General features: G+C 47.0%; 1 protein-coding gene across 3 annotated transcripts in view; it reads left to right on the forward strand.

The window, feature by feature from the left end:
- MYO16 (myosin XVI) overlaps positions 1-27,353 on the forward strand; it is a 167,649-nt gene that overhangs the window by 42,333 nt on the left and 97,963 nt on the right. The window lies entirely within an intron of this gene.

Below are 27,353 nucleotides of genomic sequence, written 5' to 3' on the forward strand. Positions count from 1 at the left end.
CCCCAACCTTTTCGAGGCTAGGGACCGGCAGGGCAACTGCCCGCCTGCACATGCCGCACATGCGCGGCCACGCCTGCGCATCAGACATGCGCACATGCGCCATGCGTGGCCGAAATCGCGCGTGCGCGGCACTTTCAACATGGGGGAGACTGATGCTTCTCCCTGGATTCAACACACGGATGCAGAATTGATACTACCTTTTCCAGTCTGTCAGTAGTCAGTCAGCCATGATTACTGGCTGAGAGTCAGCGTGGTGTAGTGGTTAAAGAGCATCAAACTGTAATCTGGAGAACTGGGTTTGATTCCCCACTCCTCCACATGCAGCCAGCTCAGTGACCTTGGGCTAGTCACAGTTCTCTTAAAGCTGTTCTAGCGGATCAGTTCTCTTAGAGCTTCCTCAGCCCCACTTACCTCACAGGTGTCAGTTGTGGGGGAAGGAAGTGTTTTTAAGCCTCTTTGGAATACCTTTACTTAGTGATAAGTGGGGTAGAAAAAAACAGCTCTTCTTCTTCTCCTCTTAAATCTATCCCTGACTACAGGCCTCTTCAGATGAGATACCCACATAAACGTCAAGTCTGCCAGTTGTGCATTTATTTTATTTTATTTTATTTCTGCCCTGCATGCTCTCCTCACACAGGACTCAGGATGGCTTACCACATTTTAAAATACAATAAGAGCAAATGTAAAATAAATAGACAATAAAACCAATTGAAATAATAATATTTAAAAAAATTGCTTGATTAAAACAATTGCCCAAGTTCATCATCTTAATCCGGGGGTAGTCAAACTGCGGCCCTCCAGATGTCCATGGACTACAATTCCCAGGAGTCCCCTGCCAGCGTTCGCTGGCAGCGGGCTCCTGGGAATTGTAGTCCATGGACATCTGGAGGGCTGCAGTTTGACTACCCCTGCCTTAATCAAAGGCTGCACAAAACAAAGCAGTCTCACATGCCATACAGGATGCTGAAAGATACCGTAGGGGAGCTGATTCCAGAGAAAAGAGGCAACCACTGAAAAGGCCCATGCCCTGTTGGTTGACAAGTGGGCAGATTGTGGTGCAGCCCCCTGTAGAAGGCCTTGTAACGATGCTCTAAGGAGGTAGGGAGAGTCATACAGGAAGTGACAGTCCTGCAGGCACGGCAGTCTCAGACCACTGAGAGCTATATAGGTCCAAACCAGTGCTTCAGATTTGCACCAGAAGCTGACCAGAAGCCACTGCAGGTGATGTTATATTTGCAGACCAGTCAGCAATCTAGCATCCGCATTCTGGACAGCCTGAAGCTTCCGAAGTGTCCTCAAGGGCAGCCCAATGCAGAGTGCATTGCAGTAGTCCAGTCTGGAAGTGACCATTGCACAGAGCACAGCAGCAAGGTCAGAGTGGAAGAGATAGGGGGCCAGCTTGTGGGCTTGGCGTAGGTGATAAAATGCTGTCTTCACTGCCCTGAGTGCATGTTTGCCCAAAGTAAGAATCAAGCCACAACCCTAAGCTCCTAGCAGAGTCCCCTGCAGAGAGCTGGATCTAATGTCCTCATGTGCATCACCTGATAGTTACCAGCACTGAGTTTCCTTTGCCACGTTGTCACCCACTCACCCAGTTTGTGGCGATTCTCTTCGAGCTCTTCACAGTCAGCCTCCGTTTCCACCATCCTGAATCACTTTGTGTCTTCTGAAAGCTTGACCACTACACTACTCAGCCCTAGTTCCAGATCATTTACAAATAAATTAGATAGACCTAGCTGCAAGACTGATCCTTGTGGGACCGTATTGCTTACTTCTGTCCTACCATGAGAACAGTCTACTGATTCCTGCTCTTTGCTTTCCGCCGTTTAATCAGTCTTTAATCTATAAGAGAACCTGTCCTCTTATCCCATGACTTTTACTCAGGAGTCTCTGGTGAGGTACCTTGTCAAAAGCCTTTTGAAAATCCAGCTATATCATGTCTATTGGGTCACTGTTGTCTACAGGCTTGTTCACTTCCTCAAAGAACTCTAAAAGGTTGGTGAGGAAGGACTTCCCTTTTCAGAAGCCATGCTGATTTCCCCTCTGCAGGCTTTGTCCCTCTATGTGCCTAACACTTCTATATTTGATTACAGTTTCTACTAATTTGTCTGGGACAGATGTTAGGTTGACTGGCCTGTAATTTCCTGGTTCCCTTCTTGATCCCTTTTTAAAAATTGGCATCACATTTGTTTCTCTCCATTCTTCTGGTATAGCAGCTGAATTTAGTGATAGGTTACATATTTGTTGTTGTTGTTAGGTGCGAAGTCATGTCCGACCCATCGCGGCCCCTTGGACAATGATCCTCCAGGCCTTCTTGTCCTCTACCATTTCCCAGAGTCCATTTAAGTTCATACCGACTGCTTCAGTGACTCATCCAGCCACCTCATTCTCAAATGAATGATTTCGCATCTAAGTTCCTTAAGAATCCTTGGCTGTATGCTCTTAGGACCTGGAGACTTAAGGATTTTTAATTTCCACAGTAGATCTAGAGCTTCATCTCTAGTCCTCACAATTTGGCTCAGTTCTTCAGACTCCCTTTCTGAAAATAGGAGCTGCGGCATGGGTGCAGGCCCCACACTTTCCATAAAGGTAAAGGTAAAGGTATCCCCTGTGCAAGCACCGAGTCATGTCTGACCCTTGGGGTGACGCCCTCCAGCGTTTTCATGGCAGACTCAATACGGGGTGGTTTGCCAGTGCCTTCCCCAGTCATTACCGTTTACCCCCCAGCAAGCTGGGTACTCATTTTACCGACCTCGGAAGGATGGAAGGCTGAGTCAACCTTGAGCCGGCTGCTGGGATTGAACTCCCAGCCTCATGGGCAAAGCTTTCAGACGGCTGCCTTACCACTCTGCGCCACAAGAGGCTCTTATACTTTCCATAGTGAACACAAAAGCAAATTATTCATTGAGATTTTCTGCCATCTCCCCATCTTCCTTTAGCAATCCCTGTATTCCTATGTCATCCAAAGACCCAACTATTTTGCTAGCTGGTTTCTTGCTCCAGATCTATTTTTTAAAATGCTTTAGCAACCTGCTCCTCAAATTCCCTTTTGCATACCTAATTGTTGATTTTTTAAAATAATTTGATTTAAAAAGTACTATGTAAATTCAATTTTTTAATAGTGAGTTCATTATGGTTACCATCATTGTGGAAGCCCAGAAATTGGTAAAAGCAATAAGAGGTATAACATTATACGAGTAGCTCTCCTTTATCTAATTCTGATTTCCTTTTCATGTTTTAGTTGGTTCTCTTCCACTATGGTAAAAGTTAGAACAATTTTCACTAAATGTTAAGATGAAATTATTCCATTGCATTAAAAAGACAAATGTGATTAAGAAGGAAAATGCTAACCTTGTGAGACAGAGAGAACGAAATGGTAGAAAGTAAAGGAAAGCATTCAGAAAAAAACTAGAGATTTAAGAATTTACAGAAATTCTGGGGTTTGGAGGAATGGGGGGGGGGAGATCTATGCAATACTAGTTTTCTTTTCAACCCTAAACTTATTTTATGGCTTTAGTGACATAAAATGCATCATTTTCATTTATAACTTAGTGAGCATATAAAATTAAATCATTTGGCATGTTTATTACTGTAACAATATACATGTTTTCTTCAAGCAAAACTGCAGATACACTCAATACTAAAAAGAGAGAGAGTTGCAAATTGCTTCTTACATGCCACTTTAATATGTGGTTATCTATATACATGAAATCTATATACATAAAATCGTGACTGTATACCCTGACAAAACACCGAAGGTTCCGAAGCCTCCTATTGGTGGAACATCCCCCACTCAGGGCCAATGGCTGCTCTTGCTCAGGATTCTGCACACACCCCCTTCCCTTCAGGCCTGCTGTGAAGGGAGCCTCTAACAGGCCGGAGGGGAGGGAAGCTTTTCCTTCCAAGAGCAATGCAGGGGAGCCTGTGGGCATGGGTGTGCTTTCCTTTTGAGGGGGGAAAGCTTTCCCCTTCTCCAGTACCACTGGCTGGCAGGGAGGCCTGAGGAAAGCCCCTTCTCACTTACAATACTGCTGGGGCGAGCCTCACTGCTGGAGGGAAGATGCAGCCAAGCCATGCATGTCTCTTCTCCACAACATTCTGAACATTTCAGGCCTACAGCGCTGGGTTGTTGTGCTGATGAAACTGGATACTGTTGCAGGGGTTATTTCCCTCCTTGTTTCATCTGCATGGCAACCCTGCGCAGTAGGCCTCAAGTGTTTCCCTACAAAACAGCCATTTCTGTTTGGAGAGCTGATCTTTATCGTCTGGAGATGAGCTGTAATTCCAGGAGATCTCCAGGTTCCACCTGAAGGTTGGCTATCCTTGAGTTGGAAATATTCCTTGAGGTTTGGAGATGGAGCCTCTAAACGGTACCATGTCTCAAAGTCCTACAGAAGAGGACTTTTTTTTTGCCTGCAGAGCTGATCATAATAGTCTAGAGATGATCAGCAATAGTAGAGACAATGGTAGAGACTTCCCTTACCAGCAACAGTTTGTATTTTTGGGGCAAAACAGAGAGACTGACCAACTGGATAGTATAAATGATTGTCGAGTCTTGCAAGCTGAGGTTGGGTTGGAGGAGCACAGGTGTGTCCCACCTGGGCTGTGGGAGCTGGCCAGCCCTTACCAGCAACAGTTTTAATTTTTTTGGCACAAACTGACAGACCGACCAGCAAGGGTCCTAAGAGTCTGGAAAGTGCAGGAAGATCTAAATAAGGAAAATTTAGACTCTGGAACTGTAAACAGTAAACTGGCAACTGGCTGGAGAGACATAGGAACTGAAGTGATTTTGCTCAATCCTGGCCTGATAAATAAAAATTGGAATTTGCCATGAAGGTCCTATGAAATAAAAGGCATCAGTGGCCCAGAATTTCAAGTGGAGTTCGCTTGGGAGTTCACATAAAAAGGGTTTACGGGAAAGTAGATGGTGAGACTTTGGGGGGAACTAGGTTTTCCAGCTTTATTAGGTAATGATTTGACTTTGAGGACAACAACAGGAACTGCAGTTGCCAGCAGTAGGCTCCAGGCTCCAGAAGGTCAGACATCACCAGCCAAGCAACAGACTATGTTGGTTGAGCCCAGTGAAGTGGAGTTTGTAAGCGGGGCTTCAAAGGGATACCTGCCTCAACCCTCCAAAGTAGCCATTTCTCCCTGGGGAGCTGATCTTAGTCTGCAGATGTGCAGTAATTCCAAGAAATCTCCAGGCCCCACCTGGAGGTTGGCTACCCATGGGTTGGAAATATTCTGTGATAGTGGGACCTCTTACACTTTGCAGCTTTCACCGCCTTCTCAGACGCCCTCATAAGTGTGTCATAAGATATTCTTGCCGCTTTGTCGTAAATCTTCTGCCACACTTGCTCCAGCCGTCTAACCTCCCTCTTTCTCTCCCAAAGCTCCGTGGTGAACCACGGAGCCTTAAATTATTGTCCTCTGCAGGGGAAGAAGAAAAAGCTGAAAATGGTACACATTCTGAAGTAAACAAAGGAGTATATCACTTGAAATTAATCATTCCCCTACAGTTGCAATTTTTAAAAAAGATTATTTATTTCATTTCTTTACTTCATCTATCACCTGCCTTTCTTGTTGAGCCACAGGGTACATTGCAGAATTATAACAATAAAGCAGTAAAGACCAGTGTAGCACGTATATTGAACAAGGGAATAAGGCTTGAACATAAAGTTATGGTTGGGATGTGCTTTCAGTTCATAGCTGACTTAGAGGCAACAGGCATTCAGAGGTGGTTGCCATTGTCGGCCTCCCTCAAGTGACCCACATTTTGCTTGGAGGTCTCCCATGGTCAACCCTGACTTAGCTATTAGCCTGACAATTGATGCCATCTGTAATGTTGAGACTGGAGCAAGGGAATGGATCTTAGACGGCATGGCCGTTAGGTCTGGTGATCAGGGGCCGGTGTCAGCATAACCCGAGTTAAGGCATCTGCTGAGACCCAGGACTTCTGGTCGGGACCCACTGTCACAGATGCCCTGACCTCACTCACCTATCCAAGTATGGCCTTCCCTTTCTTCTCCCCACAACAGACACCCTGTGATAGAGGTGAGGCTGAGAGAGCCCTGCTTGGTCAGAAGAAGAAGAAGAAGTGTTGGCTCTTATATGCTGCTTTTCTCTACCCGAGGGAGTCTTAAAGCAGCTTATAATGGCCTTCCCTTTCCTCTCCCCACAACGTACACCCTGTGAGGCAGGTGAGGCTGAGAGAGACCTGCTATTACTAAAGAAGAAGAGTTGGTTCTTATATGCCGCTTTTCTCTCCCCGAAGGAGTCTCAAAGCAGCTTACAGTCGCCTTCCCTTTCCTCTCCCCACAACAGACACCCTGTGAGGGAGGTAAGGCTGAGAGAGCCCTGATATTACTGCTTGGTCAGAACGAGGGTTGGGCGCTTCAGCCGCTGAATTGGCCGTTTGCGCCCGGAGCAGCCAGCGCTGCAGTGTGGGGGGAGGGGTGACACCTGCATCAGCACGCCAGTCGGCGTACACACACAGGCGCAGAGCTCCCCCCCTCCCCGTGGCACAGCACTGGTTGCTTCAGGCACAAACCACTTTGGTGGCCGAAGTGGCCAACCCTAGTCAGAACAGCTTTATCAGTGCAGTGGCAAGCCCAAGGTCACCCAGTTGGCTGCATGGGGAGGAGGAGCAGGGAATCAAACGTGGCTCGCCGGATTAGAAGTCCTCGCAGCTAACCCTTCTTCCCCCACCACTCCACTTTTATAGGTCCTTTACTGCAGTGGTCCCCAACCTGCGGTCTGTGGCCCGGTGCCGGGCCATAAAGGCCAGGGCGCCGGGCCGCAGTTCCCTCTCCCCCCCCCACAGTAAAAAACTTCCCAGGCCGCAAGCGTGCGGCTCGGGAAGCTTCTTACTGCGGGAGGGCGGGGAGAGGGAATAAGGGCCGGGCCGCGCATCGCACATGCGTGGCCCGGCCGCGCATGCGCACATGCGTGCTGCGCGGCCGAAATCAGGCACGCGCGGCACTTTTGCGCATGCGCGGTTTCGGCTGCGCAGTGCGCATGTGCGCATGTGCAGCACGGCCGCATGTGCAGCACGGCCGCACGTGCGCGATGCGCGGGTGTGGCTGTCGCCCTGCCGGTACCCAGCCAAAAAAAGGTTGGGGACCACTGCTTTACTGTAATCAAGGAAGGCAAATTCTTTTCTTGTCCTTCGCAGGTGATCTAACCTATTTAGAAGATGGCACCTTCAGAAGGCTTCACTCAGATGAATGACATAATTATTTACGTAAAAATGAGCATGTGGTTAATTATATAAGGATGTCTTTGGAAGCATTCCCCTCCCCCTAGTTAAGCCACCATGGATGCTGTCTGGCCTATTATGTGGGTTATGAGGTGGCCTACATTCCCGGCTATCTTGGGAAAGAGAGCAGTGAAATAAAGAAAAGGAATAGCATATTTTTTAAAGGACAATGATGAACTAGGGGGAAGGAGCATCAAACTCCCAGAGCTCATCACATTTCTGAGCAATGGGATATTTTAAAAAGAAGCAATTAGATCGCTTAAGGACAATGGAAGTAACCTCCAAGCTGTATTTTTGTTCAGCAGATGAGGTTTGAGTTTCGGGACAAACGTTGCAAGCTCTTAGTGTAAAATAGGAACAAAATCCAAGGATATGCTCCTGGATTAAGGGCAGACAGGATGAGCCACTAACCCATTAAAATGCCTTTAATAATTTGCTTCACAGTTAGTTTCAAGCCCAGGAGCACCTTAGAGACGAACACAATTTCCAGGGTGCAAGCTTTCAAGAGTCAAAGCTCCCTTCATCAGATATAAGTAGGGATGAAAATTTCTGTTGCCAATTGGTTCCACAAAGCGGAAACGCTATTTTAAATAGTGGAATCTCGGCGTTCTGCATACCTTCATTTGTAGTGGAATCCAGTAGCATTTCATTCGTTCCCCACAGGTTTCCGGTCTTGCAGGAATCGCTAGAAAGGAAGAGATTTTTTCTGTGCTTGTTCCCGCCCCTGGTTGTCAATCAACCTGGTTGCCAATGGGCAGTTGTTATCATGCTCCAGAAAAGCCCCTTTCCCTTTAAGGACAGTTAAAAAAAAGACACACACACACACGTTGCAACGAATATGCGTTGATTCATTGCAACGGAGAGACCCATCTAGCTGACGTGTGAGCTTGTGATTCATCGTTACCACGCTCCCCCAAGTGAAAAAAAAATCCCCCCCACCTACACGGGTGTGATTTTCAGTTGAAAATAAAAGGAACTTGCAAACAGGGGGTTGTGTTGTGCTTGGCGACTTAGGGGAGCTTTAAAGCACTTCTGTGGAGGGACTGTAACTGGAGAAGCCTCTCTGGGTGAATCAAGCCTTGCTGGTTCGTTGCTATCCTCGCTCGCTCTGAGGGGGAAAAAATGGCAATCGCTTCGCCGGAAGTTCGGAGGAGAGAGCCAGGGGACTTTGTTGCAGTGTTAAGAATGCACAGGTCTTTTTCGCTAGTGTTGCAGGTTGCTGGCAGGAGTGTAGCAGTTTTCTGAGGGTGAATCCACTTTTCTGGATTCACCCGAAATCGCTAAAACGAAGTGCTAGTGCAGCAGGACTGTTGCAGATTGTGTGCGACGTCATGCGGAATGGCAAATTAGTAGCGTTTACCATTTGCAAGCCTTCTGCTACTTTGAACTTGGGCGGAATGGCCCTGAGTCTCTCTCAATCAGAAAGTGAAAGGGGTGCTGTGAAAGAATGCTTGCAAAGAATACAAAAGTACAATGCACATAGTCATCAGCTTGACTAGAGCAGAGGGGAACCATGTGGGTCAGAAAATTAGCATCTGTAGTGAAATGAGAATCCTATTTTCTATTCAGTCCTGACATATACACCCCTTTCCGGGGGATTCCATTGTTTTGAACTTGTGAATGATCTCAAACTCATTAATCTCACCCTAGAATCTTTCCTTGACGTTTCTTTGTTTGAGGACTGTTTTTCTTAGATCAGCAGTGGAATGACCTGGAAGATTAAAACATGACCCCTCTGGTTTTCTTAGTGTTGTGGTTTTTAATGTTGGATTTAGGGCTGTTTATTCTTTTGCATGCCCAGCTTGCTGTGGGGCAAACAGTAACAACTGGGGAAGGGAATGGCAAACCACCCCATATTGAGTCTGCCATGAAAACACTAGAGGGCGTCACCCCAAGGGTCAGACATGACTTGGTGCTTGCACAGGGGATACCTTTACCTGTTTGTCTGATGCAGAGAGTGGAAGGGCATTGTTGACAATTGATGGCATCTATAATGTTGGGAAAGGAGCAAGGGAATGGATCTGAGATGGCATGGCCATTAGGTTGCTGATCAGGGGCCGGTGTCAGCATACCCCGAGGTAAGGCAGTTGCCACGACCCAGGATTTCTGGTTGGGACCCATGTCACAGATGCCCTGACATCACACACCTGTCCAAGTATCTTTCCCTGCTCCCAGCCCTAACCTGGATAGCCCAGGCAAGCCCGGTCCCATCGGCTCTCAGAAGCTAAGCAGGGCTGACCCTGGTTAGCATTTGGAGGGGAGACCTCCAAGGCTCTGGAAGCTATTCCAATAACACGGGGGTCACGATACAGAGGCAGGCAATGACAAACCATCTCTGAACATCCCTTGATTGGATGCCAGACAATCTTCACATCCCATGGCTATGCTACATGCATCATACAATAAATAAATAAAAACCCACCCTACACCCACACTCCCAGCTTTTCAGCCATGCAAGTGGTCATGGTTGGCACCACTTCTGGTGGCCACGGCAGCCAGTGCTGTTGCAGGAAGGGTGTCAATGTGGTGCTGGTGGCCTTGATCGCAGGTGGTGTGAGGGCTTGTGAGAAGGGGAAAGATTCCCAGTCGCACAAGAGATGGATGGGTGGGAAGGAGGCATGGGGGATTTGCAAGGTCCACTGGTCCTGGCAGGGGCTCCCCCTCCAGACACACCTCGCCCCTCCCAACTTACCCCAAACCGGAGGAATGCCTTGTTTCAACACAATATGCAGACATCAACTGGAATTGATATGGGCCCATCAAGGTCATTGGGGGGGGGGTGATGCTCTGGTTTGGGGGCAAAACTTTATGATCGGAGGCAAATATTACCATAGAATTTTGTCCCAAAGCCAGTGTTTCCCCCGACTTCTCCAGCATGTTGTCATTACTTTTGAGAGACGTGGCCATGTTGTGTGGCTCCTGGAAAGTACTTCCACATCTGCTGGCAGCAGCGCCGAAGGACCTGGCGACCCAGGGGGAGGAGATCAGGTGGTATACAAAAGAGGGGGCCCTGGAGATGTCTATTCTGGGCTTCCCAATATCTGGAACTGCCACGGTCAGTGATAATGGGGTCCAAGTGGATGTGGCGGCGGCATCTTGGTTTGTTGCAGGCCCTGATCCTAGCTATTTACACAATCTGTTAAGAAGAAGGAGAAGGAGAAGGAGAAGGAGAAGGAGAAGGAGAAGGAGAAGGAGAAGGAGAAGGAGAAGGAGAAGGAGAAGGAGAAGGAGAAGGAGAAGGAGAAGGAGAAGGAGAAGGAGAAGGAGAAGGAGAAGGAGAAGGAGAAGGAGAAGGAGAAGGAGAAGAAGAAGAGTTGGTTCTTATATGCCGCTTTTCTCTACCCGAAGGAGTCTCAAAGCAGTTTACAATCGGCTTTCCTTTCCTCTCCCCACAACAGACACCCTGTGAGGTGGGTGAGGCTGAGAGAGCCCTGATATTCCTGCTTGGTCAGAACTGTTTTATCAGTGCTGTGGCGAGCCCAAGGTCACCCAGCTGGTTGCATGTGGAGGAGGAGCAGGGAATCAAACCTGGCTCGGCAGATTAAAAGTCCGCACTCCTAACCACTACACCATACTGTAGGAGCATCTGGAAGCAATTTTACTGGAAAGGGAGTGGATATGGTAATGACTGAAGTTCATAAAAATGAAGCTCCTAGATCTGATGGATTAAACCACTGAATTGTATTAGATTTTTAAGGAGAATGTACTTAATCACTGGTCAGAACTGTTAATGTGGTGTTGGGCTTGAAGACAAGTACTGGGAGGAAGCAAAAATTATTACTTCTCTCAATTTAGCCGGTGTTTCTCAACAGTTGGGTCATTTAGACCAGTCTCGTTACTTAACCACCAGCATCTTGAGTATTGCCTTTATATGTAAACTAGGGGCCAAGCCCATTGCTGTCAGGAATACAACGGGCCCTAGATTGGGGTGGTGGTGGAAGAACTCTGTGGACAGCCTCCCCCTCCCCCCAGGACCTGGAAGGCTTCAGGCTGGAGGCCACCAGCAGGAGCAGCTCTCACATAGCAAGGATTGGCAGCCTCCAACCCTCAGAGGGAAGTGGGAGGAGGAGGGGGTGGTCAGGGGTGGGGGAATAGAAGGTGATAGGCTGGCCGCTGGAGAGATAGGCAAGCTGGTTGGAGGAGGAGGAAGCACTCAGGGGTGGGACAGGTGCCCTGAGTGGGTGTTAAGTGCTGAGTGCCACTTAAGCCATGAGACAGGCTACTCCTCCTGAAATATATATGTGGAACAGATTAAATAAAACCAGTGAAAGCAACTCACCTGGTTTCAAGAAGAGAAACAGATATCAGATATATCAGATCTTCGATAGACATGATATTCATGGCCACAAAAAGCCTTAACTATTGTGAAGGGGAAGCCTGGCTGACCTTCCATCAGGAGATAGAGCTGGGTATCATCTGCATACTGATGACAACCCAGTCCAAAGCCCCAGATCAGCTGTGCCGGAGGGCACACATATGTGATAAGAAGCATGGGGGAGAGTATTGCCCCCTGCAGAACCCCACAAGGGAGCGCAAAGGGGATGGACAACTCTTCCTCCACTGCTATCCTCCATGTCCGGTTCTGGAGAAAGGAGATCAGCCTCTATAAGGCTGTCCCCATTATCCATGAAAGGCAGTGGGCTAACAACTCGTGGTTGACACCTCTAATTAGTAAACAGCATCACAAAGACATCCACAAATATGCAGCATGATAATGAAGATTGGATAATCCCTTGCTAGGATAACAAATCAGTCCTTTGGGTTCAAGTGCCATTCACAAAAGTGTAGGGGGTATAAAAATGTTACAGTTAGTGATTAATTGCAAGCGCCTTCTTAGTTGTGGAAAGAAGTACTTAAAAGAGATCTGTTGCTAGCCCCATCCGTCTTCACCCAAGCATGGAAGCCTCCCCGCAAATGACAAACCCTTTCAGAAATTCCATTAAGAAATGGAATTACGTAAATAGAATTCCAGTAGCACCATAAAGGCCACTGGAGTTCTGTTTAATTTTACTGCAACAGACCAATCTGGCTACCCGTCTGGATTCATTGAGAAATGGGCTTCATTTATTTATTCATTTCTGCAGTGATAGGTTCCAAGACCATGTTCAACACTAGGCCTATTTTAACCTGCTATGAAGCAATTAGATTTAGAAAGGCCCAGATGCTTAGTATATATTCTATCACATTTTGTGGGTTTTTTAAATCATAATTTTTAAAAGCACACAAAAAGTAGACTGCCTGAACATCGGTAGTTCCATGAAGCAGCTGCCAGGGAAAAAATTAGACTCAGAGAGGATGCGTTTGATGAAGCAGGCTCTTGTTCATGAACACAAATTGAGGTTCAGTCTTCATTTTTCTATTCTGTATTCAATCGGAAGCCATTGCTGTTACAGAAATCAAATGGGTTACAAGTTCTCAATTTGATTTGTGGCAGGGCAATGTTAACCAGAAAGTGTGAATCTTATTGTAATTGTTGTTCTGGTCTTGTCTGAATTATGGATTTCACAGCTTGAATCTAAAGGTGTCATGGAGGTTTTCTGGATCGTCCCTGACAGGGTACAAGCAGGATCCATCTTTTGGTTTAATTTGGCTTTTGTCTCATTTCACTGGCCATTGTAAACATACTAGCACCCACAAGGCCTAATGTCTAATGCAGCCTTTCTCAACTTATTTGCTATTGAGAAATCCCTGAAACATTCTTCAGGCTTCAAGAAACCCCAGAAGGGGCGCAATTGTACAGAATATGGTTGGGAAGCATAGCTGTGGACACGCCCACCCTTCCAGGGCCAGTTTGGTGTAGTGGTTAGGAGTGTGGACATCTAATCTGGCATGCCGGGTTCGATTCTGCACTCCCCCACATGCAGCCAGCTGGGTGACCTTGAGCTCACCACGGCACTGATAAAGCTGTTCTGACCAAGCAGTGATATTAGGGCTCTCTCAGTCTCACCCACCCCACAGGGTGTCTGTTGTGGGGAGAGGAAAGGGAAGGTGACAGTAAGCCGCTTTGAGCCTCCTTCGGGTAGAGAAAAGCAGCATATAAGAACCAACTCTTCTTCTTCTTCTTCTTCTTCTTCTTCTTCTTCTTCTTCTTCTTCTTCTTCTTCTTCTTCTTCTTCTTCCCACCTTCTCCAGGCCAATCATTGGCCATTTCGAGATGGGTGGGTGGGTTGACATATCACCCGATAAATGTTTAATGATTTAAAAAAAAATAACTTTTAAAAATAATTAACTCCCACATATTCGGGAAACCCTTCCAGGGCTGCCAAGAAATGCCCTGGTTTCAGGAAAGCCTGGTTGAGAAAGCCTGGTTTAATGAATCATTTAAGAATCTCTGTATTTATCAAATCCTCAGACCATATGGTGGGTAATGGAACATGTAATTTCTATTATCTCCATCACTTTAGCTGGTGGTGCTGAGGTCTTTGCCAGGGATTTCAAAGTGAACTCTGATTTAAACAAAAATCTGTCTCTGAATTGTCAAAGGCTTTCATGGATGGAGTCAAAGGATTGTTGTGGGTTTTCCGGGTTGTGTAGCCATGATCTGGTAGTTTTAGCTCCTGATATTTAACCAGTAACTTTTTTGCGTCCACTTCAGCATGGAGATTCTCATCTTGCCATTTCCTGTCTCTGAAGATGCCAGCCACAGTTACTAGCAGAACGTCAGGGACTAAAACTAGCAGACCGTGGCCACACATCACAGAAAACCCACAAAAATCTGCAATAACACTGTAGCCTTATTTTGTGTGATCATATCTACAGCTCTGACATGTAGAGCAGTGGTCCCCAACCTTTATTAGGCTGGGGACCGGCAGGGCATTGGGCCGCGCCCGCAGGGACCGCGTGGGCCACGCCCACGAGCCGCGCCCGGCCGCGCCCGCGGGCCGCACCCGCGAATCGGCCGCGCCCGCGGGCCGCACCCGCGGATCGGGCCGCGCCCGCGAGCCGCGCCCGGCCGCGCCCGCGAATCGGGCCGCGCCCGCGAGCCGCGCCCAAGGCGCGGCCCGGCCCTGATTCCCTCTCCCCGCCCTCCCCGCAGTAAGAAGCTTCCCGGGCCGCAAGCTTGTGGCCTGGGAAGTTTTTTACTGCGGGGGGCGGGGGGGGGCGGGGAGAGGGAGCCGCGGCCCGGCGCCATGGCCTTTGCGGCCCGGCGCCGGGCCGCGGCCCACAGGTTGGGGACCACTGATGTAGAGGACAGAATTACACTTGCTGGCTCAGCCTGGGTCCTCTGACCCTCACATATTCATCTACAGGTTGCACAACATCGAGTCAGTTTGTTTGAGAGCCAGTTTGGTGTAGTGGTTAGGAGTGCGGACTTCTAATCTGGCATGCCAGGTTCAATTCTGCACTCCCCCACATACAGCCAGCTGGGTGACCTTGGGCTCGCCACGGCACTGATAAAACTGTTCTGACCGAGCAGTGATATCAGGGCTCTCTCAGCCTCACCCACTCCACAGGGTGTCTGTTGTGGGGAGAGGAATGGGAAAACGACTGTAAGCCGCTTTGAGCCTCCTTTGGGTAGGGAAAAGTGGCATATAAGAACCAACTCTTCTTCTTCTTTAGACTAGGGGGGGGCAAACTGTGTCTCTCCAGATATACATGGAGTACTATTGCCATGGTAATGGTACTCCATGGACATCTGGAGAGACACAGTTTGCCCCCCCCCCTCCATATAGACAGAAGGCATTTATACATTGATCACAATTCTTGCAGGATATCAATGTTCTAGGTCACCATGTGGGATCAGCCAAAATAGAGTCCAATAGCACCTTTAAGACCAACAAAGATTTATTCAAGGCGTGAGTGTCTGCCATTAATTACTAATGTGGACAGTTATATTTCTCCAATGCTTTTGTGAACTACAACTGAACTCAAAAGGACTGATTGGCTTTTTTTTAGCAAAGCATTATCATATGACATTATATGGCTTAATTTGGATATTATGACACAGGTTACTAATTTGCCACAATATGCATTTGCCTTATATTGATACAGTTATGATGGTTGTCCATTTAGTCTGAGGAAGAGTGCTTGCATTCGGAAGCTCACGCCATGAATAAATCTTTGTGGGTCTTAAAGGGGCTACTGGACTCAATTTTTGTTGTGCTACTTCAGACCAACACGGCTACCCACTTGAATCTGGGATCAAGGGCTAGAGTTGCCAACTTTGGGTTGGAAAATTCCTGGAGATCCAGTGAGAAAGAAAGAAGAGACTTCATGCCATAAAATCCATCCTCTAAGGTTGCAATTTTCTCAATCTCTGTAGCCTGGAAGCCAGTTGTAATAAACTACAGGCCTCACCTATATGTAGGAAAGCCTATCAGGGGTACATGGAAAGGAAATGCATTAATGTCAGAGTAGAGGGTGAGGGTGCAAACCTAAATGGACTCCAGGGAATGGTAGAGGACAGGAAGGCCTGGAGGATCATTGTCCATGGGGTCGCGATGGGTCGGACACGACTTCGCACATAACAACAACAAGAGGGTGAGTACAAATATTCATATATGCTAACCATATCTCAGATTATAGTCATGCATAAAACTGTTTGTTTGAGGATGCCCCACCAACGTGTATTGCTTTAGCAGCACAAACTCTGAGAGCTGGGTAGAATCATAGAGTTGTAAGGGGCCATGCAGTCCATCTAGTCCAACCCCCTGCTTAATGCAGAATCAGCCTAAAGCATCCATCATAGTCTCTCCTGATATTTAGCTGGTTATTGTGGGTCCTATCCTCTGCTGCCAACAGAAACCTTTCCCTGCTCTCCTCCAAGTGACACCCTTTCAAATACTTCAAGTGAGCTATCATGTCCCCTCTCAACCTCCTCTTCTCCAGAGTGAACATTCCCAAGTTCCTCAGCCTTCTTCCCAGGGCTTGGTCTCCAGGCCCTTGATCATCCTCATCACTCTTCAATATTGTCCATGTTCAAAAAGTGAAGCCTCCAGAACCGCACACAGTACTCCAGGTGTGGCCTGACCAATGCGGTCTACAGTGGGACTATGACACCTTGTGATTTCGGTGTGATGTCTCTGTTGCTACAGCTCAAGACTGCATTTGCCTTCTTTCCTGCCACATCACAATGTCTGCTCACATTTAGGTTACAGTCCACAAGAACCCCAAGATCTCGTTTACACAGAAGTGTAGCTCCCTCCCAATATTCACCTTTCTCATTTTTGGGACCCAGATCTAGAACTCAAGCGCAAGTACAAGTTTGTTTATATGGTCACAGACCAGAATTCAGATAAAACTTAAAAACCTTTAGACAATATACAAATTACATTTTTTCCCCAGTGAAATTAGCTAAAGGAACATGGTTGTGAGTGTTCTATCATTCCAGCGGGCTTGAATCACAGGGGCATAGAATTTAGCTATCTGGGATGAACCTCTTCATCCACGAGCAATTCTTTGGATCAATCTCCTTCTGTTGGTACAGCTTCTTGTCCAGAAGTGGCTGGATAAACTTAGAATCATAGAGTTGGAAGGGACCTCATAGGTCATCTAGTCCAACCCCCTGCACTATACAGGACATGGACTACAAAGGCTGCGGTATACAAAGGGCAGCAGAAAAAGACGTGCTCAGTTGTTTCCACCTCCCTTAATGGGCAGGTGCACAAACTCTCTGAGACTGGCCGAGCATCTTGCTAGTAGTGGGATGGTTCTTCTATATTTACTGATATCAGTTGATGAGGAATAGGCAGCTGTATATCTCGTAGCAGGTGTTGAGGGAAAAGCTGGAGCATTAGCTATGTCCAATTGCCTTTCAGTGTCTTCTGTTTTTTGCCTGAGGACTTGCTTAACCTGATCTTCACCCAATCTACGTAGGTCACTTGGGGTGAAGCTCAGGCATGCGAGTTCGGTCTCGGTAGCTTTAAGCCAACTAGATTTACGAGGGTCTCGAAAAATCAAAGGAAAAAGCCCTTGGGCTCTGAGTTTTATTTTGGGCCAGAAATTTAGGGATCTAAGACAGGCCCTTGCCTCGACTCTTAACATGCCAACTTTGAGGCCCATCTTGGTGTCTGAAGAACAGCTCTATAAGTTCTCCGACTGGACTCTCTCCAAAGGTATCAAGCAGCCTTTGAGAGACCTAGAGATCTGCACTTATACTTGAATCCCAATTTGTTTTTATTTGCAGGGAGTTGCTATGGTAACTGAGCCCTCCCAGGAATGATCAGAGAGACAGAGAGAGTGATAAAGACAGAGAAAGAAGCTACCCTAAGTGAAAGTGAGAAGAGCATTCAGGTGAACTGAAAATGTGTGCTGATTTCATGGACAAAGAAGCCTCCCCTCCCTTTGCCATCAGATTCTGAGGTCCCTAAATGTAGCAGCATTACCCTGTGAATGAACTTTTGTATAAACCATAGACGAATGCTTTTAATAACATAGTCTTCCTGATGTGGTGAAAGTTTGTACAGTGGCCCATGGTTTGTGTCGGAATATTTTGAGTAAGGAGGAGATAACATGTTCATTTCATCAACATTCTCCTAAGCTGTTGGTAGAGGTTAAATATGTGTGAGAGAGGAGCACCAAGCTGCCTAAAAGAGTAAAATAGCTACATTAAGAAGAGAGACAAACTTTGTATCGAAGGAGAGAGAGAGAGAGAGAGAACTGTCTAACTGTTGCTCTGCATTCATTCAGTCTGGAGGCCAGCAGGGAGGAAATGTGCCTAAAAGAGCAGGAAGTCTCCAAATCAGCCAGAGGAGAGTATTTGAAAAATATCAGGAAGTTCCTAATCTGATAAATACACGTCTCCTCCAATGCCACCTGTAGGGTATTCTTCATGTTCTGTTCATTCATGCCCAACATCAGAAAGCAATCCCCGGTGTAGCAAAAATTGCTGAACATTGATGATGATTCAACAGAATATTGTACTTGCTTCCAATGCCCATTTTCCCTCTCCCATATCGATGACTTATTTATTCACTGTTGAAAACCAGGGATGTGGAGAGCCACCATGGACCCCCAGACAAAGATTCCATATCACCCTGATCCAAACTATATATCGTAACAAAACAATTCCCTTGGCTTGCTGTTACTATGAATCTATAGTAAAACAAGAATCAGCCTACCTGGCCATCTTCTATTTATTTATTTGCTTTATTTATACCCTGCCTTTCTCCCCAAACTGGCTTAAATTGTTTCTTCTTCTCAGTTTTATCCTCACCACAACCCTGTGAGGTAGGTTATGCTGAGAGTCAGTTTGGTATAGTGGCTAGAAGTGCAGACTTCTAATCTGGGTTCGATTCTGCACTCCCCCACACGCAGCCAGCTGGGTGACCTTGGGCTCACCATGGCACTCATAAAGCTGTTCTGACCGAGCAGGAATATCAGGGCTCTCTCAGCCTCACCCACCTCACAGGGTGTCTATTGTGGGGAGAGGAAAGGGAAGGTGACTGTAAGCCACGTTGAGCCTCCTTCGGGTAAAGAAAAGCTGCATATAAGAACCAACTCTTCTTCTTCTGAGAGTGTGTGCTGGTCCAAGATCACCCAGCAGGCTTCCACAACAGACTGGGGATCTGAACCTAGTTCTCCCAGATCCTAGTCCAACACTTTAACCATTATACCATGCTGGCAGGCCAAACTCGTTAGATAATAAAACCAGGAGACTCCCAGCTGGCCAATTTGACAGGGCCAACCCTGCTTAGCTTCTAAGGTCAGGCCAGATCCGGCTAGCCTGGGCTATCCATAGGGTTGCTAGTTTGTAGGTGAGACCTGAGAATCCCCCGGGTTTTACAGCTCATTTGCAGACAACAGAGATCAGCTCTCCTAGAGAAAAGTAGACAAGAAATAAATTTTCAAGCTGGTGAGGGCAAAAACTTTATTCAAACAATACAACGAGTTCCTAAGTATAAAACCTCGTTTTCGTATTTTACTTCATCAGTGAATTTATTTCTCAGTTGGTTTTTTTCATTGGTGGAAATGGGGTCATTTATAAGATAGTTACCTTCATGGACCTTTGATATCAATAGACCCAAGTTATATGGCTGAAGATTTAAGGTATAAAATATAAGGTAGTGTGTTGAAGACTTTGTTAGTATCCTTGGGGGGAAAAACAATGAAAAAACCAACTAAAAAATAAGTTCACTGATGAAGTAAAATACAAAAATGAGGGCCCATTCCACACCAGGACCAATGTGGCAAATTGATTACTGAAAGAAAAAACGCTATTTTAAATAGTGGAATTCGTCGTTATGCATACCTGCCATTGTAGTGGAATCCCATTGCGTTTCAATCATTTCCCACAGGTTTCCGGTCTCTGCAAAAATCACTAGAAAGGAAGCAATTTTTTCCATGCTTTGTCCCGCCCCTGGCCGTCAATCAAACGAGCAGCCAATGGCCGGCTGTTACCATGCTCCGAAAAAGCCCCTTTGCCTTTAAAAACAGGTTTAAAAAAAAAACACGTTTCATTGAATCTGCATTGATTTGTTGCAACAGAGAGACCCATCTAGCTGGCAGGTGGTGTCTGAGCTGGCGATTCATCGTTGCCACGCTCCCCCGAGTGGGAAAAAAATCCCTCCCCCGTGCATGGGTGCGATTTTCGGCCGAAATTAAAGGGAACTAGCAAACGGGGCTGTGTTGTGCTTGGTGACTTGAGGCGAGCTTTAAAGCAGCTCTGTGTTGGGACTGCAGCCAGAGAAGCCTCGCTGGGTGAATGAAGGCTCGCCGGTTCGTTGCTCTCTGCTCGCTCCGAGAAAAAAAAATGGCGATCGCTTCGACGGAACATCAGAGGAGAGAGCCAGGGGGAGGGACTTTGCTGAAACCGCAACAATGGTAACACAGAGAACCTTTTCGCGAGTGTTGCAGATTGGTTGCAAGAGTGTAGCGCTTTTCAGAGGGTGAATCCACTTTTTGGGATTTCCCTTTAAGCGCTACAACGAAGCGCTTTTAGCTGATCATTTGCAGGAGTGTGGCAGGTTGTGTGCGATGTCGTGCATAACTGCAAATTAGTAGCGATTACAATTTGCCACACTCCTGCTACTTTGAACTCGTGCGGAATGGCCCGAGGTTTTGTACCTAGGAACTTGTTCTATTGTTTGAATAAAGTTTTTTGCCATCGCCAGGTTGAAAATTTCTTTCTTGTCTACTCATCCTCAGCTGAAGGGTCATCTCTGCTCCTGGAGAAAAGGGCTGCTTTGGAGGGAGGACTCCCTGCCCCAAATCCTGCCCACTCCTGTCTCCACCCCCAAAGTCTCCAGATATTCCCCAACCCAGAGCTGGCAACCCTAGCAATGCAACCCAGGGCCCACTTCCTTCTGGCGGACCATCCTTATTTGCACTGCAATAGCACTGGAGCCATTTAAAACAACTCTGTATTCTCAGGCAATCACTGATAGATCAATTAGCCAGTCCACCGAAAAGCCTGTTGGGTTGATTAATTGTATCTGATAAGTCGCTTTCCCTCCCCGCCGGCTAGAAATTGATTGCAGCCCCTGCTTATGATTCCACTTGTAGCAAAGGACTTCTGCAGAGCCTCACCGATTTTCTCAGAGGATAACTGCTTGGAGGGACAGAGGAAATGGATATGGCAGGAAATCAGCCAGCTTTGCACCAGTCATTTGGGGCGGGCGTCCGGGCTGTCTTTGTAATTGCATCAGCCCTGATTGCTCTGAGGCAGCCAGACCCAATTCTTGGTAGCAAAGCAGGATACTGCTTGGAAGATTGGGTATTAATTGAGCAATTTGCATAGAAGATCCCCCCTCCCCCATTTCTAATCCCAGGCCTTCAGAAAAAAACAAGAATATCTGGATAAATGGAACAGGGATACTGACCTTTCCACTTCAGTTGCTGCAGCCATGCCAGGGAGTTAATAAGAGTAATAATTATAATAGGAGCGATGCAGCTGTTCTTGAAGGTGTAAGTAAATTTCTCTAGTGGAAATCGTTCCATCCAGTTACAGCCAATTTATGGCTCTTGGCAGAGCTTAAAATTGCAAAGAGGAGGGGAGTACCAGTCTGCTTTAAAAATAGTTTTATTGTGAAAAGAAACAACTTCTTGTTGAGGAGAGGAGAGGAGAGGAGAGGAGAGAGATTCCTAACAGTCTAACTGTTCTGTTCTGCATTCATTCTCCTTTATCTGGAGGCAAGCAGGGAGGAAGTATGCTCAAAGGAGCAGGAAATCTCAAAATGAGGAGACAAGTTGAAAATATCAGGACGTTCCTAATCTAACTGTTAAATATACATCTCCTCTGATACCCCCGTAGGATATTCTTCATATGTTTTTGAATCTTGTACTCAACAGGTCGAAGAGCCTCTTGTGGCGCAGAGTGGTAAGGCAGCAGACATGCAGTCTGAAAGCTCTGCCTGTAAGGCTGGGAGTTCAATCCCAGCAGCCAGCTCAGGGTCGACTCAGCCTTCCATCCTTCCAAGGTCGGTAAAATGAGTACCCAGCTTGCTGGGGGGTGAACGGTAATGACTGGGGAAGGGAATGGCAAACCACCCCGTATTGAGTCTGCCATGAAAATGCTAGAGGGCGTCACCCCAAGGGTCAGACACAACCCGGTGCTTGCACAGGGGATACCTTTACCTTTACCTTACTCAACAGGTCCTGCATCTTCCAACTAGTGATGTGTACCAAGTAAAAAGACTGGCACAGTTTCAATTCAGACAGAATCGGTTCGGATATACCAAAACCACCCAAATCTTATCAGTATAGGGACTCAAATGCAGATGATTTGAGTACAGCTCAGTCAATTCGGCCACGGCCTGCCAAACAGCTGATCCACGGAGATAAGCCTTTCTCTGCAGATCAGCTGCTTTTGAGGCCTCTCTCCTTGGATTGTCCTGAGCAATGATCTCCTTTAGCAAAGTGCCCAGATGCTCCCTCCTTGGATTCAATAAAGAACGTTGGATTCTTTCTATAAGAAATGTCTCGTTTTGTCCCCTGTGGAAGAATATTCGAGGTTTGTAACAGGGGGTTTGTCATCACTTGCCTCTGTGTAGGGAACATAGACCTCCTGGGTGGTCTCCCATCCAAGTACTAAGCAGGGTGTACTCTGCTTAGCTTCTGAGATCTGATGAGATGGGGCTAGCCTGGGCCATGTAGGTCAGGGCTAAATGTCCCTAGACTGAACCTTTACAATAGTTACCAGCAATTCCCTTGTAGGAATGTTTCACAGTTTCACAGTTGTATGGAGACAGATGGGGCAAGCAGCGTATGGTGAGGTGAGAGCCTTTGAAGAAGAAGAAGAAGAGTTGGTTCTTATATGCCACTTTTCCCTACCCGAAGGAGGCTCAAAGCGGCTTACAGTCGTCTTCCCTTTCCTCTCCCCACAACAGACACCCTGTGGGGTGGGTGAGGCTGAGAGAGCCCCGATATCACTGTCCGGTCAGAACAGTTTTATCAGTGCCGTGGCGAGCCCAAGGTCACCCAGCTGGCTGCATGTGGGGGAGTGCAGAATCGAACCCGGCATGCCAGATTAGAAGTCCGCACTCCAGGGGATTCCAGGGGATAGATTGGCTGTTTTGGTAAAGAATTATCATTGGCTGTATTTGGTTGTGTGACACAGTTTACTAATGTAACAGAATTAATTTTTGCTATTTATTCCCACGGTCACGTAAAGAGTTCATAGTCTGAGGAAGAGTGCTTGCACTCGAAAGCTCACGCCCTGAATAAATCTTTGTTGGTCTTAAAGGTGCCACTGGACTCTGATTTTAGCAGGCCCAGATCTTTGGGTGAGTCAGGATTTGATCTAATCCAATTTTCATTGCTTCTTTCCAAGCAAGAAGTGAAGAAAGACGAGAAATATCAACCACTGGCTTTTAGAATGGGGCATCTGTAACTTGAGCCTTGCTTGTTTCGTAGACAATACTCTTAGTAATTTGCGTACCATAGTAATTTTCAATATTTTATAGTGGGCAGCATAGCAGCAAAACTTTAGGGCGGCAAATGTAGACAGTGATGATAATTGGGTATAATTATGCTTTGACAGGAGAGCTAGCTCTATTCATTTTGAGCTCGCACACTTTCGCCTTATGAATTTCAGCAAACTTCTATTAGCAGATTTTGCCCTGGGCTAGATCTTTATGCTTGGAAGCTGATGTGACTGTACTGAAGAAAGGTGTGTTGGTTTTACAAAATAACCCAGGGTTTCATATCTAATTTTAATTATCTCAGTTCCAAGACTCTGCCCTACTTTGCATTGTGACTTCTGGCAGGGATTTGGGTGGTCTCAATCTGCTATCAGAAAATGTTATAACCCTTAACTGTGATGTTCTTCCCCCTGCAATATTCGCTTATATCTCCCATGTTGTCTTTATTAAAAACGAGCAACACATTCACGATAAATGAATGTTTCAGAGGATGAGATGTTTTTGCCTTTTCCCACAACTAGATGAATGAATGCAGAGATAAGAATTGCTACGACCATTCAGGGTTACAGTTGTCCGTATCAAAACCTCAATAAAACCCCATTCAAGCATAACACGAGCATAAAAGTTATACAGCAGAAACCAGAACATGGTGTTGTAACTCAGCCTCCCATCCCCCCAATAAAACATCCAAGAGAGGAAGTGGGAAGAGGGGACCATAGATGACACATTACCTAACCAGTGCCTAGCCCGAGGAGACAGCTAATCAGATCTTCCTCCCTGCCCTGGCATCAACCATAAACCTGTCGGAAGAACTCTGTTTTGCAGGCCCTGCGGGATGCCAGAAGCTCCCGCAGGGCCCGCCACTCTTCCGGGAGGTCATTCCACCAGGTAGGGGCCAGGACCGAAAAAGCCCTGGTCCTTGTTGAGGCCAGGCGTGCTTCTCCGGGGCTCGGAACAACCAACAAGTTGGTGCCCGCAGAGCGCAAGGCTCTGCAGGGGGCATAGGGCAACAGGTGGTCCCTCATGTATGTGGGTCCCAGACCGCGAAGGGCCTTAAAGGTCAAAACCAAAACCTTGAACTGGATCCGGGCAGCGACCGGCAACCAACGCAGCTGCCTCAGCACAAGATGTTCCTGTGAAGACCCTTGCAGCCGCATTTTCAATCAGCTGCAATTTCCAGATCAAGGACAAGGGCAGGCCTGGGTAGAGAGAGTGACAGAAATCTATTCTATAACTGTAGACACACATGGGGCTTTATTTATGAGTGCCTAATGCGGGAGACTATATCTCATATTTTGCAAGTTGATATTTCTCCCTCTTGGGCATGTTGGGGAACCAGATGGGAGAGCGAGAATACCCCGGCCAAGCCTTTGGGATCCAGAGCCTCTGAAATGCTGAAATTGGCAGGCAACCGGCATGGCTAGAACAGACAGAAGCCACGCAGCTGCCTCTCCCCAAGCAAGGGCTGAAATGACCTTTTCTTGAAGCTGGTTTTTAAAACACATAACAAAGCTGACAGGAGATGGACGGGTGAGCCGTGTGAGAATATGCCTCTGCAGAAGACTTCTGATTCCAGCATTTTTTTAAAAAGATAATTTGTTTCAACAAGCAAATTACAATCGGAGCAGTGGGGTGATTCAAGCATTTTTCACATCCAACTTCCAGATATTTGGGGGGGCTTGAATTTGTATGGGGTTTAGCTGTTTTATTAAAATAAAAAAGGGGGGGTATCTGTGACTGGTGGAATTTATTTATTTTTATTTTATTATTTTTATTTTGTGATTTATGCTCTTTTAAGGACCCGGGCGGGACGCGGGGCAATATCCTGAAATGTGTGAGTGTCCCACAGAAGTCGAGACAGATGGGCAGCTTAGCAAGCTCACACATGCAGACCCCTTCCCTCCCCTCTTATCCATCTCCTCTCACTTCCCCAACCTATTCCCCAGTCACTCCCCCCCCCTGACACACACACAAAGACTCCTCCCCTCTCCCTCCTTACCTGTTCTTCCTGGAGTGCCCCAGCCTTCTCTGACCTGGAGGTTAGTGCCGGTGGCCCAGCCCCTGGAGGCCTGTAGGGAGGTGCTGCAGCTTTGACTAGCCATGCAGCCTCCACCCCGGGCCCCAGAGACCTCCACCTCCACGTCCACCAGCTGCCTCCCTCCCTCATGGCCAGCACTCCAGCCTCCACCTGCCTCCCTCCAGCCTCTCTCCCCACCAGCCTCCAGCCTCCTTCTCTCAGGGCTGCTGCCCTGGCCTCAGCCTCCACTGGCTACCTCCCTTTCTCCATCCCTCCAATTCTGGCATGCCCCCTGAGGCGGGACTACGGATGTCATGCTCAGACCCATTTCCATCCCAGGAGGTATGCCAGAAGATGTGTTCCATATCAAAAACGTCAAAAGTTAAAAATGGACCATTTCATGAGCTTTTCAAAAGTAAAAAAAATTAAAACCTCCTATGTGGGGAAAAAATAAAGACTAGGTTCAAACTCACAAAACTGTGATGGTCAATCACCTTATTGACTGAGTCACATCCTCTATGGAGACATAGGATGTGGCAAGGCAAACTACCCCATTGCAGACACCCAGCAGCAGCTTGGTTTGGTGCTGGCAGTGCAGAAAAGGTATCCCTGTGGCTCTGGTCATCCTATCTTTTAGCTTGCCCCATATATGAGAGATGTCGTGATGACAGTTTTACTGCCCTGTTGAGAACAAAGTAAATAAGTCTTTGACCCTGCAATTCTTACTCTCTGATAGCTATTCAAATATAATGATTATTTTTCTAGAGTCTTAGCTAGGCTGTTCCTATGTCTTTTATTATTTTATGGCTTAGCATCATAGAGTCGGAAGGGACCTCCATGGTCCTCTAGTCCAGCCCCCTGCACAATGCAGAAGCTCACAACTACCCACCTACCCACACTGACCCCAATTAGTCAAGGGACTTTTACCCAGAAGATGAATATGTATTAATGTGTATATTCCACCTAACAGTAGTAAGAGCCAAGGAGAAGAGCTCTGGGACTCCCTGGCTGATACCAAAGAATCCTTGCTCCTTCACTATCCAAATTATTATATTAGAATGGGTGCAAGAATAGACTCTGGGGCAGTTGATGTAGGAGGCCATAAGAGTATTCAAATAGCCACCCATACCTATCTCCTGGATCAGTCTTCAAAGGACAGGATGGTCAACACATTTGGCCTCAAACTTCTAAAATTGCTCTCTTTAGCCAATCTATACATTTTGCATGGTACCAGCTTGGATATATCTGGTGGTGCTTATACTTACCTATCAACTTACCGAGCTAGCACAATTGATTACATCACAGTCTCATCTGATTTACTTAGTAGCTAAGTTTGAGGTTGTTGATAGCTTGTTAAGTGACCACTGCCCACTGTGACTAACACCTGCACTAACTTCTTGAAACCAGTTTCTGAACTAGCAGGTATTACTTTACCATGTCCGATCAAATGGTCTGACCAGCTTCAATCCAAATTCTCTCAAATGTTTGCAAACCCAGAAACGGAATCTTTGTGGCATGCAATCCTTCAGTCAGATAATGATGCTATCCAAATCTGGGAAGCTATTACTACTCTCCTAAAACCGTTTCTTGTTAATAATAGACCAATCCAACCTTCATCACCAACCCCAATTTCATGCCCAAGCGATCCCCACCACCAAAAATCTCCAGAATTTAGCTTGGCGGAAGAGCTACGTTTTACAAGCCCTGCGGAACTGTGCTAATTCTGACCGGGCTCAGATGTGTTTCGGGAGCTCATTCCACCAGATAGGGGCCAGATGCAGGAATAAAGTGTTTAAGAGCAAGAGCCAAGCATCTGTCTGGGTGTTCAGTATTGTTGTTGTTAGTTGCGAAGTCGTGTCCAACCCATCGCGACCCCATGGACAATGATCCTCCAGGCCCTCCTGTCCTCCACCATTCCCCGGAGTCCATTTAAGCTCACACCGACTGCTTCAGTGACTCCATCCAGCCACCTCATTCTCTGTCGTCCCCTTCTTCTTTTGCCCTCGATCTCTCCCAGTGCCTAACTGATCGTGTTCAGTGTATAACCATCCATTTGCAGATTAATGTAAAGAAACCACAGAGCACGTTTCAGAAATGGTGCCGTGTGCTTCTAATAATGGTGCCGTGTGCTCCTTTTCGGTCCTGGCCCCAACCTGGTGGAATGAGCTCCCGGAAGAGCTGAGGGCCCTCCGGGAATTACCAGCATTCCGCAGGGCCTGTAAGACGGAGCTCTTCCGCCAGGCTTATAACTGAGGCCGGGCGGTAAGATCATCCCCCC

This window comes from Paroedura picta, chromosome 1 (genome assembly GCF_049243985.1).
Source record: "Paroedura picta isolate Pp20150507F chromosome 1, Ppicta_v3.0, whole genome shotgun sequence".
Classification (NCBI taxonomy): domain Eukaryota; kingdom Metazoa; phylum Chordata; class Lepidosauria; order Squamata; family Gekkonidae; genus Paroedura; species Paroedura picta.